Raw genomic sequence first — 15,541 nt, forward strand, 5'->3', positions numbered from 1 at the left:
CAGACAGCGACCTTCTTGCTGTAGCCTCTCACGACTTTTTTCTCTGCACACATACTCCTGGTATCTCTTCCTTTTCTTTTAAGGGCACCAGTCCTATTGGATTAGAGCTCCATCCTTATGACCTCATTTAACTTAAATTACCTCCTTAAAGGTCTTATAACCTCAAATACAGTTACACTGAGGGTTAGGGCTTCAACATTTTGGGGGACACAATTTGTCCATAAAAGAACTCAAATATAACTCTGGAGCCTCGTCTATAGTTCCTGAGGCTGATTTGACTACCGATCCGTTTTCTGCTGGAATACATGCTCTAAACCTGGTCTGAAGTTATCTGACAAGGATGGTCATGGTTTCACGTATATTACTGTGCTTGATCCTCACTCACAATAACATGGTGAGGCACGGTTGCAAATCATTTCCCCATTTCACACAACAGGTTCAGAGAGTACAAAGAGCCTTGCTGCAGACTGCATACTTTATTAAAAAGTTACATGAAGATACATGCCAGCAAAATGAGGGCCTAAAGCAAGAAAGAAGAAAGTGATCCAGAAAATAGTGGATCCAAGTCAAGAAGGCAATGATGTCCTAAACCCAGATGACAGAGGTCTGGCAAAGCAAGAGAGAAGTCCAATTTGGGGAAGGTGATGAAAACTCCAAGAAGGAGATCTCCAGGAAATAGGGAATGAATAGAAGAGGCAGAAGACATGAGAAGGAAGAGGTTCATTTTTTCAATTAAAGCTTGAAGATTTGGTTAAGGCAACTTGGTAAGAGAATAAAAAAGAATTCAAACTTGACTCTAGGAACATAGTGCTTTAATGGCATAAAGATTTTGAAACTGGAATATAGAAAAGGAAGCATAAACTTGCATATTAGGCAGCTCTGCAATAAAAAAAATTGTATAGACGTAACAATAACATAAATATTTCAATCAAGGAAGATTTAAGTCTGAACAGAACATAAATGTTATTATATATAAATAAGGATGTAGTTCAATGAATGAATTGAAAATAGTGACATAACTAGATTGGGAAAAGACAGAAGGGAAGGTGAGAGAGGATATCACTTAGCTAAATCTTCATCTATCTTAGCAGGAAGTCAATCAATAGAAAATATCTAAAGTCACTGAATCAAGACAGCTGTATGACTTTGTTGAGCAAAATATAGGTAACATCGTAATTAATTACTATAGCTAACATTTACTGAGTACTTACCACATAATAAAAGTCATTATATTTATTAATTCTCACAATTCTATGAGATAGGTACTATAATTAATCTCCATTTTGTAGATGAGGAAATTGAGACACAGGTTAAATAACTTGTTCAAGGTTACACAGTTAATAAGTAGTGAAGCCAAGAAAAGAATCTAAGCAGCCTGGCTTCAAAACCTGTGTTATTAATCACTGCCTCTTAAAAGTTGTTAAAAATAGAAATAGTACTTATGGTTGCTTCTGAAGAGTGTGACCTAGGGGAGGAAAGTAGAGGGTTTAGGGAAGTAATTGTTGATTTTAATTCTAAGTCCTTCTGTTATATTTGATTTTTAAATTATGTACATTAACTCAAATGAAAAGACAGACAATATCAAATGTTGAAAATGATGTGAAACTGCTAGTGTGCCGTAACTACTTTGAAAACTGTGTGGCAATTATCTGCTACACAGGGATAGATGCTTAACCTATGACCCAGCAATCCTAGATATCCAATAGAAATATGCATAAATGTTCACCAAAAAACATGTATAAGAATATTCATAACAGCAATATCCAACTGTCCATCAACAATAGAAGGGATAAATTGAGGTACATGTGGAAGACGCCACAGCAAATATAATAAACAAACTACATCAATACACAATAACATGAATTAATCTCACAAACATACTGTTGAGTCAAAGAAGCTAGCAAAATGATGAGTGTAAACACTATGGCTCAATTTATGTACAGTTAAGAAACAGGCACCTCCCTGCCCTGCACCCAGGGCAATGGTGGTAAGAAGTCAGGATAGTAGTTACTCTTAGGCAGAGCAGGGAAGGTAGCGTAGCATATGAGGGACTTTCTGGTTGCTGGTAATAATTCTATTCCTTGTTCTGAATGCTGTTTTGTTCATTTTGTAAAAATTCATTGAACTAAATTTTTACAGTTAGTGTACTTTTTAAGCAGTGAGTTACACTTCAGTAAAAGTTTAAAAGAAAAAACATGTTTAATTTAAAAATATGTGTTACTCTGATAACATTTTAAAAATACATATTTAAAATTTTACACCTACAAGAGACGCCAAGCCTTCTTCTCATATGTGGATCTGAGATACTCTTTTTTAACATCTAAAATATGTTTTTGCTCCAAGATGTTTCTTCAAGACTGTTCTATAAGCACCCTGAATGCCAGCTGGTGACATCTCCATCACATGGCAGCAGTAAAACCGTTTGCAAACACTGTGATCTTTAGAGAAAAAGGGTTTACTACAAACCCAATATAAAAATATTCTGCAGTCTAAATCTACTCTTAACTTCAGCATGGGTTCTTGTGTCCTTGCCAAAATAATAAATCTGCTAGAGTTTTCAACTCAATAAAAGGGAAAACTTTCTAACAATTAGAGCCAGTCAAAAAGGACACAACTGTCTCAATGCACTGCATGCCTTCTATCTCTAAAAATATTCAGGTGGAGGTTGGATGAGGCTTCGTCAAGGAGGGAAGGTGTTGTATAAAGAACACAAAATTTAGGGCTTCCCTGGTGGCACAGTGGTTGAGAGTCTGCCTGCCAGTGCAGGCGACACGCGTTCGGGCCCTGTCTGGGAAGATCCCGCATGCTGCGGAGCGGCTGGGCCCGTGAGCCACAGCTGCTGAGCCTGTGCATCTGGAGCCTGTGCTCCGCAACGGGAGAGGCCGCAACGGTGAGAGGCCCACGCACCGCGATGAAGAGTGGCCCCCGCTTGCCGCAACTGGGGAAAGCCCTTGCACAGAAGCGAAGACCCAACACAGCCAAAAAATAAATTAAAAAAACAACAACACAAAATTTAGAATCATACAAACAAACATAGATTATGGTCCCAACTCCTAGAGATTTGTTTCAGAATAATCAAGGGAGGGGAGTGTGGGAAGATACAGATGATCATAAGTGGCCACAAGTTAATGATTGTCTGGCTACATATAATGGGGGTTCACTGAATTCTTAACTTTTGAGTAAGTTTGAAATTTCCCATAATGGAGAATTAGAAGAAGTTTGTTGTGTATACTAAAACAACTTGGGTTCTCTCTTCCTGTTTCCTTTCTCTTCTATATTTTCCTTAGCAACATCATTTGCTCTCACTGCTTCTATAAATTCCGTATATTTATGCTTGAAAGTAAACGCAACACCTTTTCTTCCAACTTGCTCCTCCTCTCCTGTTTTACTGGCACCACTGATTTCATAGACTCTAAGAAACCTGAAGTTACCTTTTACTTCCCCCTTTCTCACAACCAACCAGTTCCACCTCCATTTCCCCAACTTCATATTGCTAAAATATGTCTTCTACTTTTCTTCTGTGTTCCCCACTGGCTTGGTTCAGGTTTTCAACGATTACTTAGAATTTAATGACTTCTAAAATTGTGTTTCCTCTTCTTAAAAAAGACTATTTTCCTGTATTTATTTATTTTTATTTTTTATTTTTTAATGAACATTTAAGGTTCATATACAAAACCTAACAGAGCAATAAGTCAATCATGAAATAAAATGGAAAATAACTCATTTACAATTTCTTACCACTGAAGCACTACACACTGGCTGCAGTGAGGTATGGTCAGTGTTTCAGACAGTGGATGTTCAGGCCAAATGCCAAGACTGTCATCACACTACTTTTTGTTTTAAAATCTTTTCTTTCTTGGTCATTGTTCAGTTAGTGGGGGGAGTCGGAGGGAGAGAAGTAAGTTTCATTCCCACCCCCCCCCTAAAAAATATTTTTTAAGCAGTTAAATTTTTCCTTGGGGAAACATTGTATCTGTTAATCTAACATACCATATATTTCTGTTATTAAGTGTCTGCATAAATATTTGTTTATTCTATTTCTTAACATAAGATCATGCAGTACTTTTAATTTCAGAACAGTAAGAATTATCAAAGGTAATTAGTTTTGTACATAAATGCCCACAGTTTCTTTTTCAATGAAAAATGTGCCCTTTGTGAAATTTGTTTCTTGCGAGAGTTGGTCAAGTAATAATCATTGAGTATTTCCTAAAATATTTATTTGCTGGGAAAATTTGTACGAAATGACATTCAAAGTATAAAAAACGTTCTTAAGTAACACTTGGAACAGTTAAAAATATACTTGTTTGTAAACTATCCATGTAAGATACTGAGCATCTGAGTGTCAGAGCCATTGTCTCCTGTTTTTCTAGAAAGTGGCTTGATTTATCAATGTGACATCTTTGAAACATCTCACATTATATATAGAAACATCAAGGCAATATTATTTGTACATATTATTAAACATGCAAAAATTTCCTGAAAGATAGTGCCCAAATAAGGGAGGTCTCCCAAGCTCAACCTCTCCTTGGTGCCCGTCACTGAACGTATGGCTGTCTTGGAGTTTGGGAGAATGGCAGCTCATTTTGGAGAGGTAGCCCCTTTAATCACTGGCTCCCTATTCAAATATGTTGCCCAGTAAACTAGGTTGAAAGTGCCAAACAGGACTGGGAATATAATTCGGGACATTTTGTCGATCTTGCTGATGCTGTTGTAAGTCTTTTTGTTTTCAGAAGTCTTGTCTTCAGGTTTTAGTGAGGCTGAAGAGGCATTTGAGGTCCCTGCAGGGGCCTGCTCCTTTGCGATGTTTTGGGGGTGGGTCATCTTCCCAGTAGTATAAGCATTTGTTGATTTATTTAGTGTAAGTTCACACTCCTTTTTCTTGATCTTGGCTGCTTCCAAGGCTTTTTTGCCATCCCAGGCCCAGCCTCTCTTTGTGAAATAGTTGACAGTGGCAAACTCGATCAGCGCAGAGAACACAAAAGCGTAGCACACGGCTATGAACCAGTCCACGGCCGTCGCATAAGCCACTTTGGGCAGAGAGCTCCGGGCACTGATGCTGAGGGTTGTCATGGTCAGCACCGTGGTCAACCCAAACACTGTCCTGGCTGGGAATGATTCTCGGTTCAGCCAAAAGGACACTTGCGACAAGATCACAGTCATTATGCAGGGGAGATAGGTCTGGATGACAAAGTACCCGATCTTCCTCTTCAGATAGAAATGAGCCGTCATGATTGTGTATTCACCTTTGCTGGTGCTGATGTTCTTCTCTGTGCCCACTGTCTGCCCCATCAGGTGGTATTGGTTCAGCCTGGAGCCATCTTCTGCCACCACCACCGACTTGGTTGTGCCGTTGGTCCAGACATAGACAACTTTGGAATTAGGATATGCATAGCTGCCAAATTTCAAAGGGCAGGCATGGGCATCCATCGGGAAGTCTTCAAGTTGCATTGGGCACTCTGCCGAGATGGTCAAACACATGGTGTACAGCAGGGTGGCATCATCCTCCAGCCTCAGCAGCTGGTTGGGCGTGGTCATGTTGTGGGCGATGGACTTCTTCCCATTGTGGAAGAAGGTGTCTGGAGTCCAGATTTTGCTGGCAAGGAGGTTGTTGAGAGGCGGCGCTGCATGAGACCTTCAAACCGAAGCCTTTCGTCTTTCCAGCTTTGTCAGAAAAACACGTCTATGGTGCATTCCATTTCCGTGTCAGACACCGGGCAGAAGCTGGTGACGTAGATGTCCGTTCTCACCTGAGTGATACGCTCTCCGAGCCCAGGCCTCAGTCTGTTGTAGCCATCCAGGAGCCCATCCAAGACCCTGGTGAATATTTTGATGTTGTCATTGGTTTCATCTTTTACAGAACTGGTTGGCATTTGTGAAAAGCCAAAGTGACTGGCTAAGTTCATGGAAATACAAAACAGAAGGAGGTTTTTGATCATGATAAAGCTAGAGAACATTCCGTTGTCCATTCCCAATAAGAATAATAGCTGAAGCAGATGAATTTGGAAGAATAACTGTTCCTTTCTCCACCTTGATCTTGAAGCTTTCTGAAATATTTGCCACGCGTTCAAAGTCCGCAAGCTACTCCTTGTTCTGCAAGGTGCCTGCGCGCCGGCCCAGGAAGGCAAGCCGTCGGCGAGGGTGCATCCTCCTCCTCCTCCGCCTGCTCTCAACCAGCTGGCAGGAGCGGAAGGCCAGTGCAGAGTCACCGCCCCATGCTGCCAGCGCGAACTTCCCCAGTCCTCCCAGGCAGAAAGGCTCTGGTGCCCCCCGCGCTCCCGCCACTGCCCTGCGGCTCCGCTCCGCAACCGCAACCGAGGCTGCGCTCTGCCCTGCTGCAGACCCCCCCGCCAAAAGACTATTTTCTTAACCGAAAACAAAAGTCTGTGTCTTTTATTTTCTTTAATAAAACGCTACCTCACAGGATTATTACAAAGATTTAGGGAGTTCATACATGTGAAGCACCTCGTAGAATTCCCAGCATGTAACAGGTACACAAATCCTGGTTTTCTTCCTTCTCTGTGCTTGAGTCTCATCAAACTGGCTTCCTTACTGAATCCCTAAAGATATCATACAGTGTCCTGATTCTGTTCCTTTGCTATTTCTCCTACCTACACTGAACTTCCATCCCATCTTCCTATGTCTAAAGCTACACTATCCCTTAACAATCAGCTCAAATGTCATCTCATCCCTTCAACAAATATGTTTACTGTATTCAAGAATAGAGAGACCAATCAAAGTCAGGCACTCAGAGACTACTGTCTTATTTCAGGGTCAGGAATACAAGCGGCACTACATCCTGCCTAAGGAAGAGAGTAGAGCAAGTAGGTATAAATTAGGCAATTGGGAATTCTGTGTGGTTTTTGCCTTTCAGTCTGACAGTCTTGACTCTCTCACATTAGGAACTAGGAAACGTAAGTGTGCTCCCAAATCTCCTAAACCAAATATATAAACTAGATAAATCAGTGGTGATCGTTTCAGAATGTGTCTTCATTAACGTTCTTCAGAGGCACCTCAGTGGTCCTTTAAATAATGAGTTCTTCTGCTGCATTTAAATATCATCACAAACCTCTATTAGCCATAACTTGTATGGTGCACATTATTATGCCAAGTATGGCACACTAATACAAAACTACATGTAACTAGAAAGAAAACAAAGTACAAACAGTTCGAAACATTCTTAATTTTCTATATTCGTAAACCATGAACCTAAATTTCAAATCTATTTTACGTAGACAATTCAACTGATATTACATTAAAAAGACAATTCATACAGCAAGCCCCTCCACACTTAGCAAGGTTAACACAGCCACATTATTTCTCCTGAGAGACGTGTCTGCCTGCTAATCACTCTGATCCCATAACTAGCCTCACATGGTAAGCTCCTTATCACTATTCAAGTTCTCCTTCAGAGTCACCTCCTCTCTAACCAGCACCCCTACCCCACACCATCTGGTCATTGCTTCCCCATCTGTGTTCTAAAAGCACTTTATACACACTTCTGTTATGCCACTAACCACCCCATTTACATGTCTGTCTCTCTGTAGTTCTCCCACACCTCCCACTCCTCCCAACTAAATAGGGAGTTGCCTGAGGAGAGGAAACATATATGGCAGGTAGTACAGAACTGTGGTAAGAGCAGACTCTGTAGCCAGACAGCTTGGCTTGGGATCCCATTCTGCTGCTTCGTAGCAATATGACCCTGAGCAAACTCTTGCCTTTAAGCCTCAGTTTCCTCATATGCAGAAGGAGGATAATAATTACACCAACCTCACAGTGCTGTTATAAGAATTACATGAAATAATGTAAAGCACTTAGCATCCCTCACTTCTCAGCTTCTTTGTGACATGGTAGTTTAAAGCAGTGTTAAGGACACAGGTTTTAGTTAGGGCTTGGTTTTGAATTTTAGGTCCAACACTTATTAGCTTTGAGACCTTGGGCAAGCTATTTCAACTTTGAGAGCCTCAGTCTCTTCATCTGTAAAAGTAGGATAATAATTAGCACCTATGTTAGGGTTACTGTAAGGATTAGACGAGAAAGTTCACATAAAGCATCTGGCACAGTGAAGTGCTCTGCAAATATTTCCTATCAAACTTTCTATTTATTTATTTGAAGGCTGGTCTCCTAGAGACATGTCAGACAGCAAACTTCTTCCCTTCCACAAGGAACCATATCAGGACTCAGCATTCGCCACGTATGATGTTCAAGGTTATAGCTGTTTGTCTTCCTTGGACTTCAGATTTCCCATGGCCATGACTTCAGTCACTATACTAGTTGTCCTTTGTGAGGATATAAACTTGCAAGTGCAAGGAAACAAGTTAATAATAGCCAGTGCGCTTTCCTACCTTAGGTATCACCTTTATACCTCCGTGTCATTAAACTTTTTAACTAAGGCTTATATTAAACTGAATATATTAAGAAACTGACTTAAGGAGAAACCCATGCAGAATTGTTCTATTTATGGAATTCCTTGGTGTGCACTAGGCTGACAAAGTTCATACTTGGGAAAATGATTTTAATTTCTATACTCCTAGGGAGAAAAAAGTACTCCTAAGTGGTAATGAAACTAAAACAAACAAGGATAACAAATACTGTTACAAAGAAACTTTTCCCACCTGCTCATCCATACACCGTCTACCTAATATGAAAGGTTCACTTTTATCTAAACTCCTAATTCTGCACAGACGGATCAAGATCTAAAATGCTTCAAAATTTTCTGAAGCGGTTTTATATATACGTCGAACAGGAGTGATAATAGAGGCTGTAAGTCCCTCATAACAGAACTCAATAGCTGGTGACTCAAAGATGAGTCAATGTTAACTGATCTCCTATGCAGGAGAGAGATAAAGTATCAAATGAGATGAGTGGCTCAGGGAACCAAAGTAATTCTCTTGACCATGTCTAAAAAATCACCTATCTTTTTATGTTCATCACAACCTACAACGTGAAGGTCTCTTACCGTAGCCTATGATCAATTAAATTGAAACTCTCAGCTTTCACAAAGCTACAAAAAGGGCAGAACAATGAGAATTGTCCTCAAATCCCAATTCCTTCTATTCCTCTCTATCAGCTTTCCAATACAAGCCTTGGAATAAGGGAATATAAAAATTACCACTTTATACGACTCTAGCACATTTACAAATTACATAATAATTTCATAGACATCCTTGATTCTCATAACTCATAACAATGTACAGCATTATAAGTCTTATTTTACATGTGAAAAAACTAAGGATGAGGAAGTTCAAGTAATAGCTTTCTGTGATCACATAGTAAATGGTACAGTCAAAACTGCAACACATCCGCCCAGCCCTGTGCTCCTTACAACACCAAGATGTACAAGCAACACTATAAAGCAACAAAAAATAATGTATGTATTTAATATTCATTAAAGCTGACTCAGAAAAGTGAGGCAATAGGGATATCTCCTTCACATATGGCAAAAAATAAATAAACTTCAGGTTAGACCAGCAGTTCTCAAATATTCTGTTCACAGGGCCCCTATACATTTTAAAAAATTATTAAGGACTCCAAAAAGCTGTTGTTTATATGGGTTATATGAATTCATATTTGCCACATTAGAAACTAGAAATAATACTTTTAAACATAGGACTACAAAAGCTCACATTCCATTAGCCTTCAGGGTGATGATGTCATCGCATATCAGGAAACTCCTGGAAAACTCCATTGTACAATTATGAGAGAATGAGAGTGAAAAAGGTGAATAACATGTTTGTATTATAATGAGAGTAGTTTTGACTTGGTAGACTGCCCTGTAAGGCTCTCAAGGTCCAAAGGGGTCCTCAAACCATACTTTGAAAACCATTAGTAACAACTCTTAGTCATGGCAAATCTTCTTAAATTCCAAGTTGTAACTCATTATTTTACTTTAAGTACATTGTTTCTCACACTAGATGAAAAAAAAATCTTGAAGGAAGGAAGGACTGTTTTATTTATTCCCTCATTGCACTAATTCTCTTTGCAGTGCACTGTGCCCTGGACAAAGATGGTATCAAACATTTACTGAGTAAACTGAATCTCTTCTGAAATCTAGTGGATGGGGGAAAAGAAAACATCTTATGCCAAAATTATCACCTCCCTACTATGTAAAGATAAGAAAGATGAAGTATATAACACAGAAGTCTGTCTTAAGTCAGTCAGCTGTATTGAACAGACAAAAACTCCATTCCAGATATGAAGTAAGAAACAGCAAAAGATCTGAACAAGAGAAATGAGGCAAAAGTTAATACTTTAAGGTTATAAATGTCCAGCTTTCCCCTCAATTTTCTCTAACCAAATAAAAGTAACAAAGCATTTTCTGAACTATAAATGATTTTTAATATTATCCATATCTATGCTACACTTAGTTCATAACCAATCACCTAACTAAAGTCAGAACTTATTAAATGAAAATATATTAAAGATGATTTGTACCTGCACATTTAGGAGAAATTCCTACATGAGACCTATGCAGAAATAACAGAGAAGTGAATAATAATGCCACCTCAACATTTACATAATTCTTTTCTCTAAGAACTTTAAAAACTTTAGATTTTTGTTTCATTCAGTATCAAAAATTACAAGTTACATGACTTACCCAACTATACACTAAATCAAGAAATCCACAGTAAACAGATGTTCCTCATCATAAATTCCTACTATTTCAGGGCAAGAGTCTGAGTTACTTTCAAGAAAAACCTTAAGAGCACAGAGGCTCCAACAATTATTACCACAGATTCTGGTCTAAAATGCTTGTTGACCGGCATGAATCTCAGAATGAGTCCAAATCCTAACTCTATAATACTAAAAAATTCAAATAGTTTGAATAATTTACTCAAATATTTTAAGTAAGCAATTTACCCCCCAAATGGCTTATAGTTTAGATAAATTGTATTCACGGGCTTTACTACAGATTAAGATTGTCATGAATTTTCTCCTTACACTTCACTAATTTCAAAATAGCTGAACTAAATTCAATCTGTGCTATCTACCACTCCAGCAACAGTAAACAAAAGGAATCATATTTTGCTACAAACATTTACTTAAATTCTTCCCATGTCAAGAGTCTGCAATTCTAGTTCTGATTAAAATCCAAAGTTAAATACTGAGAACTAATAACCTTTCCAAATATTAAAATAGATGAGACATAATCTTCGTAAAGTTTCCAAAAATAATATTGTACTTAATAATGGTGAGAACAAAATAAAATTTTCAGTGTATTATAAAAATAATTATCATACAATGAAATTAGCTATGGAAGAATGGCTCTTAACTTCAGCCTCAGCAAGTTTCACAGAACTAAAAGCTTTGAATTATTTACTTGCTTGACCAAATAACTAAGGTAGCGAGACTGTGTAGTCAGCAACCACATTCATCCTTAGTAATAAGTATGAGTATAATCTAATATGCATGAAAAGCTATTGTGTGAAAAGAACGAGTGAGCACACCATACCAGATGCACTATTTAGTAGATACTGATGTCTGCATGAAATAGCTGTACTAAGAAAACAACACAATCATTTTTCAAAACAGAGATTCTTATAGCCAGCTACTAAACAGAAATAATATCTCCCCCATTATTGCTACTTAAGATTTTACAGCAAAGAAAACAATAGTCACTTATAATTGCAGATTATATAGGAGGATATGGAGTTGATCCTAGCAGAAACACCATTTCTAAACATACTTAGGTTACAAATACCTATTCAACTGGCACATACCTCACCAATGAAACAAGTACACATAACAGGTACTTAATACAAAAGAATAAACTCAACTAAAACATCTTTACTATGCTTGCTAATCAGCATTTTTGTTGTAAGTACATATCACGAAGAATTATGCTGGGGAGTGGGAAATTGTGTAGCTTTTTTTTTTTTTTAAATCAAAGTTATGCAAATCAAAGCATGGGCATTCCAGTAATCCACCTACCATATCATCAGCTCCATTCTCCCTGCAATACATGAAGAATTTATGGGCATAAAGACCCAATGTGCTGATTAGGGAAGAAATACATGTTCTAAAGCATTCTGCTGGTTTCAGGAAAACTGGTAATTATGCACCAAACCAGTGAAAATAAGTTTTATTGTTATTCTATATCAGTCCAAGGGAAGGATGATAATCTGCAGTTTATCAATATTGGACCTTTCCTAAGAATGTGAAATTAAAAACCAAGGCTTCTGGAGTGTCAGAGAAGGCTGCAAACACATTTGTGTTTTGTCTTTGTTTGTGTGTGGGAATGAGAGGAGGAGAGATGGTGTCAGTTGGGTGCCTGACAGACCTTGAAGTCAGCACTGTGAACCGTTGGAAACCTCAATCAGCATCATTCGAGTGCGTGTGTGTGCCTGTGTATGTGTAGGGGAGAAGGCATTCCTCTTCAATACTGCTTTCACAATCAGAACTGGGTTATATATCATCAGTCTGTGTTTATAACGACAACCTTCAACCATTAAAAAAAAGGTTAATATGTTCTATACATTCTATTTAATGAAATTCAATGAACAGGTATTCTTTAGACAGACTAACTTCAAAATCCCAGGACTTCAGTTACAAGGCTGAGTTCATTTTGTGAAAATTTATTAACTGTATACTTACGATTTGAGCAGTTTCTGTATATATACATACACACACACACACTATGTGTCAGTAAAAAGTTTGTGCAAAAAAAAAAAATTCTGCGTTTAACAGGCTAGTGTACTTTTTTACATAGGATAGTCAAAAAGTGATATGGAAGCAAGGAACTGAAAAGTGAAAGGGTGAGCTCTTTGGCTATCTGTGGGAAAAACATTCTTGGAGAAGGACTAGCAAAGGCCTTGTGATGGGTGCAAGCTTGGAGTGTGAGAACACCCAGGAGGCCAGAAAAGAGTAAGTGAGAGGAAGAGTTATAGAAAATAAGAGTTACAGAAAATAAGGTATGGCCGAGAGTGGAGTAAATCAGTAAATGACTTAGACCCATGCATAGTGCCTGGAGAAATGTCTATGTTATACCTACAAACTAATTTTCAGGGTCACATTTATATTATACTCCCCACTTTATTATTAAGGAGAAAAGGATGGGGAGATGGAGAGGGAGGGGGGGATGGGGAGGGGAAGATGGAGAGGGAGGGACAGAGGGAGAGACAGGCACCTCCTCAGCATATAAGAGGCTTGTATTTGTGTGTTTGAGCATTGAGCTGGGTGTACAACTCAAACTTAACTAAGAGACTAAGGGAAGATAAGGCCTTTTGTCCAAGGCCTTTTTGCACGGTAGAGCACTGAATTCAGGTATACATTAATTCAAAACTCTATCTACTGGAATAGACAATTTAAGTACTTCTCTATAGCTTCAACCAAAAGAATGAAATAATTCCATGGTATTGCAGTCTCTACGTAGCACCTGCAGTTCTACTCATTTGAAGGTAAATATTTAACACTTACACCTCATTTTTCCCTAGTACAAATACAGTAAGTATGTGGTTTTATGGGAGTCCTAGCAATTTGGCAAAAGAGATTTTGAAACTACTCTGTAAAACTTCTGCTAATGACCCAGTAGTTGCTTTATGACTTTCCAACGAAGTGTGAAGTGCTCTCATGCCATGCCCAAAGTGTTGGTAGGTCCTATGACTCTAAAAAGGAACAAAGGGATTTAACGGCACTTGTTTCCTGTTGACACTGTTCTGAGGAAACGGAGAATGTGAAGGGAAGAAATGCTGGGTCAGTATTTAACTTCTAAAGGAGATATTTAGTGGTAGAAACTAACTAACTTGTTCGTATTGAACAACTGATTCAGAAAGTCTCAGCCTGTTATAGGGAATCTTACTAAGAGAAAAAAAAGAGACAGGTTATACTTTCTTGGACAGTGAGAGGTTTTTTTAGAAATACCTGAGCTGGGGCTTCCCTGGTGGCGTAGTGGTTAAGAATCCGCCTGCCAATGCAGGGTACACAGGTTTGAGCCCTGGTTGGGGAAGATCCCACATGCTGCGGAGCAACTAAGCCCGTGCGCCACAACTACTGAGCCTGCGCTCTAGAGCCCGTGCTCCGCAACAAGAGAAGCCACCGCAATGAAAAGCCTGCACACCGCAACGAAGAGTAGCCCCCACTCTCCACAACTAGAGAAAGCCTGTGCGCAGCAAGGAGGACTCAACGCAGCCAAAAATAAATAAATTAATTAATTAATTAAAAAAAAAAAAAGAAATGCCGGAGCCATTGAAGCCATACAAGAAGGACAGCAAAAATATTAAGTGCTTAATATTTGTTTCAGCAGGTTAGTTTTAGTTATATTTACGGAAAGTTGTATCCCTCTGTCTGTGTTTACTATGCAACGGGAAGTTAAGGACCCCAGACAGGTTTCCAGGGGACTAAAAATTCCATGAAATTAAATTGTTTATGCATTTTTCTGCAGAGAGTATCCACAGTTTTCATTAGCTTTCCAAAAAGGACCCTCAAAAAAAGGTTTAAAAGTACCTTTCAACATATATGCGTACACGTTCTTTTTTTGTACGCACTTAACCATAGTTTTTTGTTTTTTAGGGTTTTCTGTTTAAGGGTTTAGAGCAGGAATTAGCAAACCCTTCTTTTATAAAGGGCCAGACAGGAAATATTTTAGAATCCGTGGGTGCATATGGTCTGTTGCACATTCTTCTTCTTCTTCTCTCTCTCTTTTTTTTTGAACAACTTTAAATGTAAAGTTAAAAAATGTAAAAGCCATTCTTAATTTGTGGGTCTAACACCAGCTTGTTTGCAAACTCCTGGTTTATTCAGAGTAACCATTGATTTATCTCTGCAGAAGTAACACCGCATGGCTTTGGGAGTCCAGGACTTTTTTTTAAAAGGACTTTGAGAAAGTCACTAACCCCCTCAAAGTCTCAAGTTTCCACATCTTTGTAAAAATGAGATACGGACCTCTCCTACACAGTTCCTTTAACTATTAAGAGAGATAGCAAGTGTATGGAACTGCACACACATTGCCTGGCATATAGTTAGCAAACTGATTTTATTACCTGTGCCTCTATCTCATATGATAAATTAGTAATATTTATAAGTCAATATTAAGTTTTTGGTCAGGCATGCTCCTCCAATGCAATCTACTTTATAAATGATCTGCTTTGGCTACTACTTCTAGTAACAAAGTGGGGCTTTCCCAGAAGCCAACAGACCTGTACACTACTGATTAGAATCCAACAGTTTCCTCATAATTACTCTTCTCCTTTCAATACGTAAATCAAATTTCTAGAGCAAAGATTTAATTTTCAATATATTATTTTCCATCTGAAGTGTTTTAAATGCCTAAATCATAATAATCCAAAACAGCTTAAGAAAACCCAACTTGCAAGAAGTTATTAAAACCAACACTAAACTGGAGCATACTTAGGTGTACCAAGGAACCTAAGGTCACAAAATATTATACAACACAAAGTAATCAAGTATTTGCCTAGCAGAGACACTGATCTCTCCTCTGTTTCTCACAAAACTGAAGGTCTTAAATGTATCCAAATGTCATTATAATGAGCTTTAATTGTTCATTGTTTTCCCCTGGAAAACTAACCAGCTTGAAAGCATGAACTCT

At 38.4% G+C, this 15,541-nt stretch overlaps 1 protein-coding gene and 1 pseudogene across 1 annotated transcript in view; both read right to left on the reverse strand.

Annotated features, from left to right (window-relative positions):
- PDZD8 (PDZ domain containing 8) overlaps positions 1 to 15,541 on the reverse strand; it is an 85,863-nt gene that overhangs the window by 64,176 nt on the left and 6,146 nt on the right. The gene's annotated exons all lie outside the window — the stretch shown is intronic.
- LOC137767805 (gamma-aminobutyric acid receptor subunit alpha-5 pseudogene) lies at positions 4,579 to 6,111 on the reverse strand (annotated as a pseudogene).

This window comes from Eschrichtius robustus, chromosome 7 (genome assembly GCF_028021215.1).
Source record: "Eschrichtius robustus isolate mEscRob2 chromosome 7, mEscRob2.pri, whole genome shotgun sequence".
NCBI lineage: Eukaryota > Metazoa > Chordata > Mammalia > Artiodactyla > Eschrichtiidae > Eschrichtius > Eschrichtius robustus.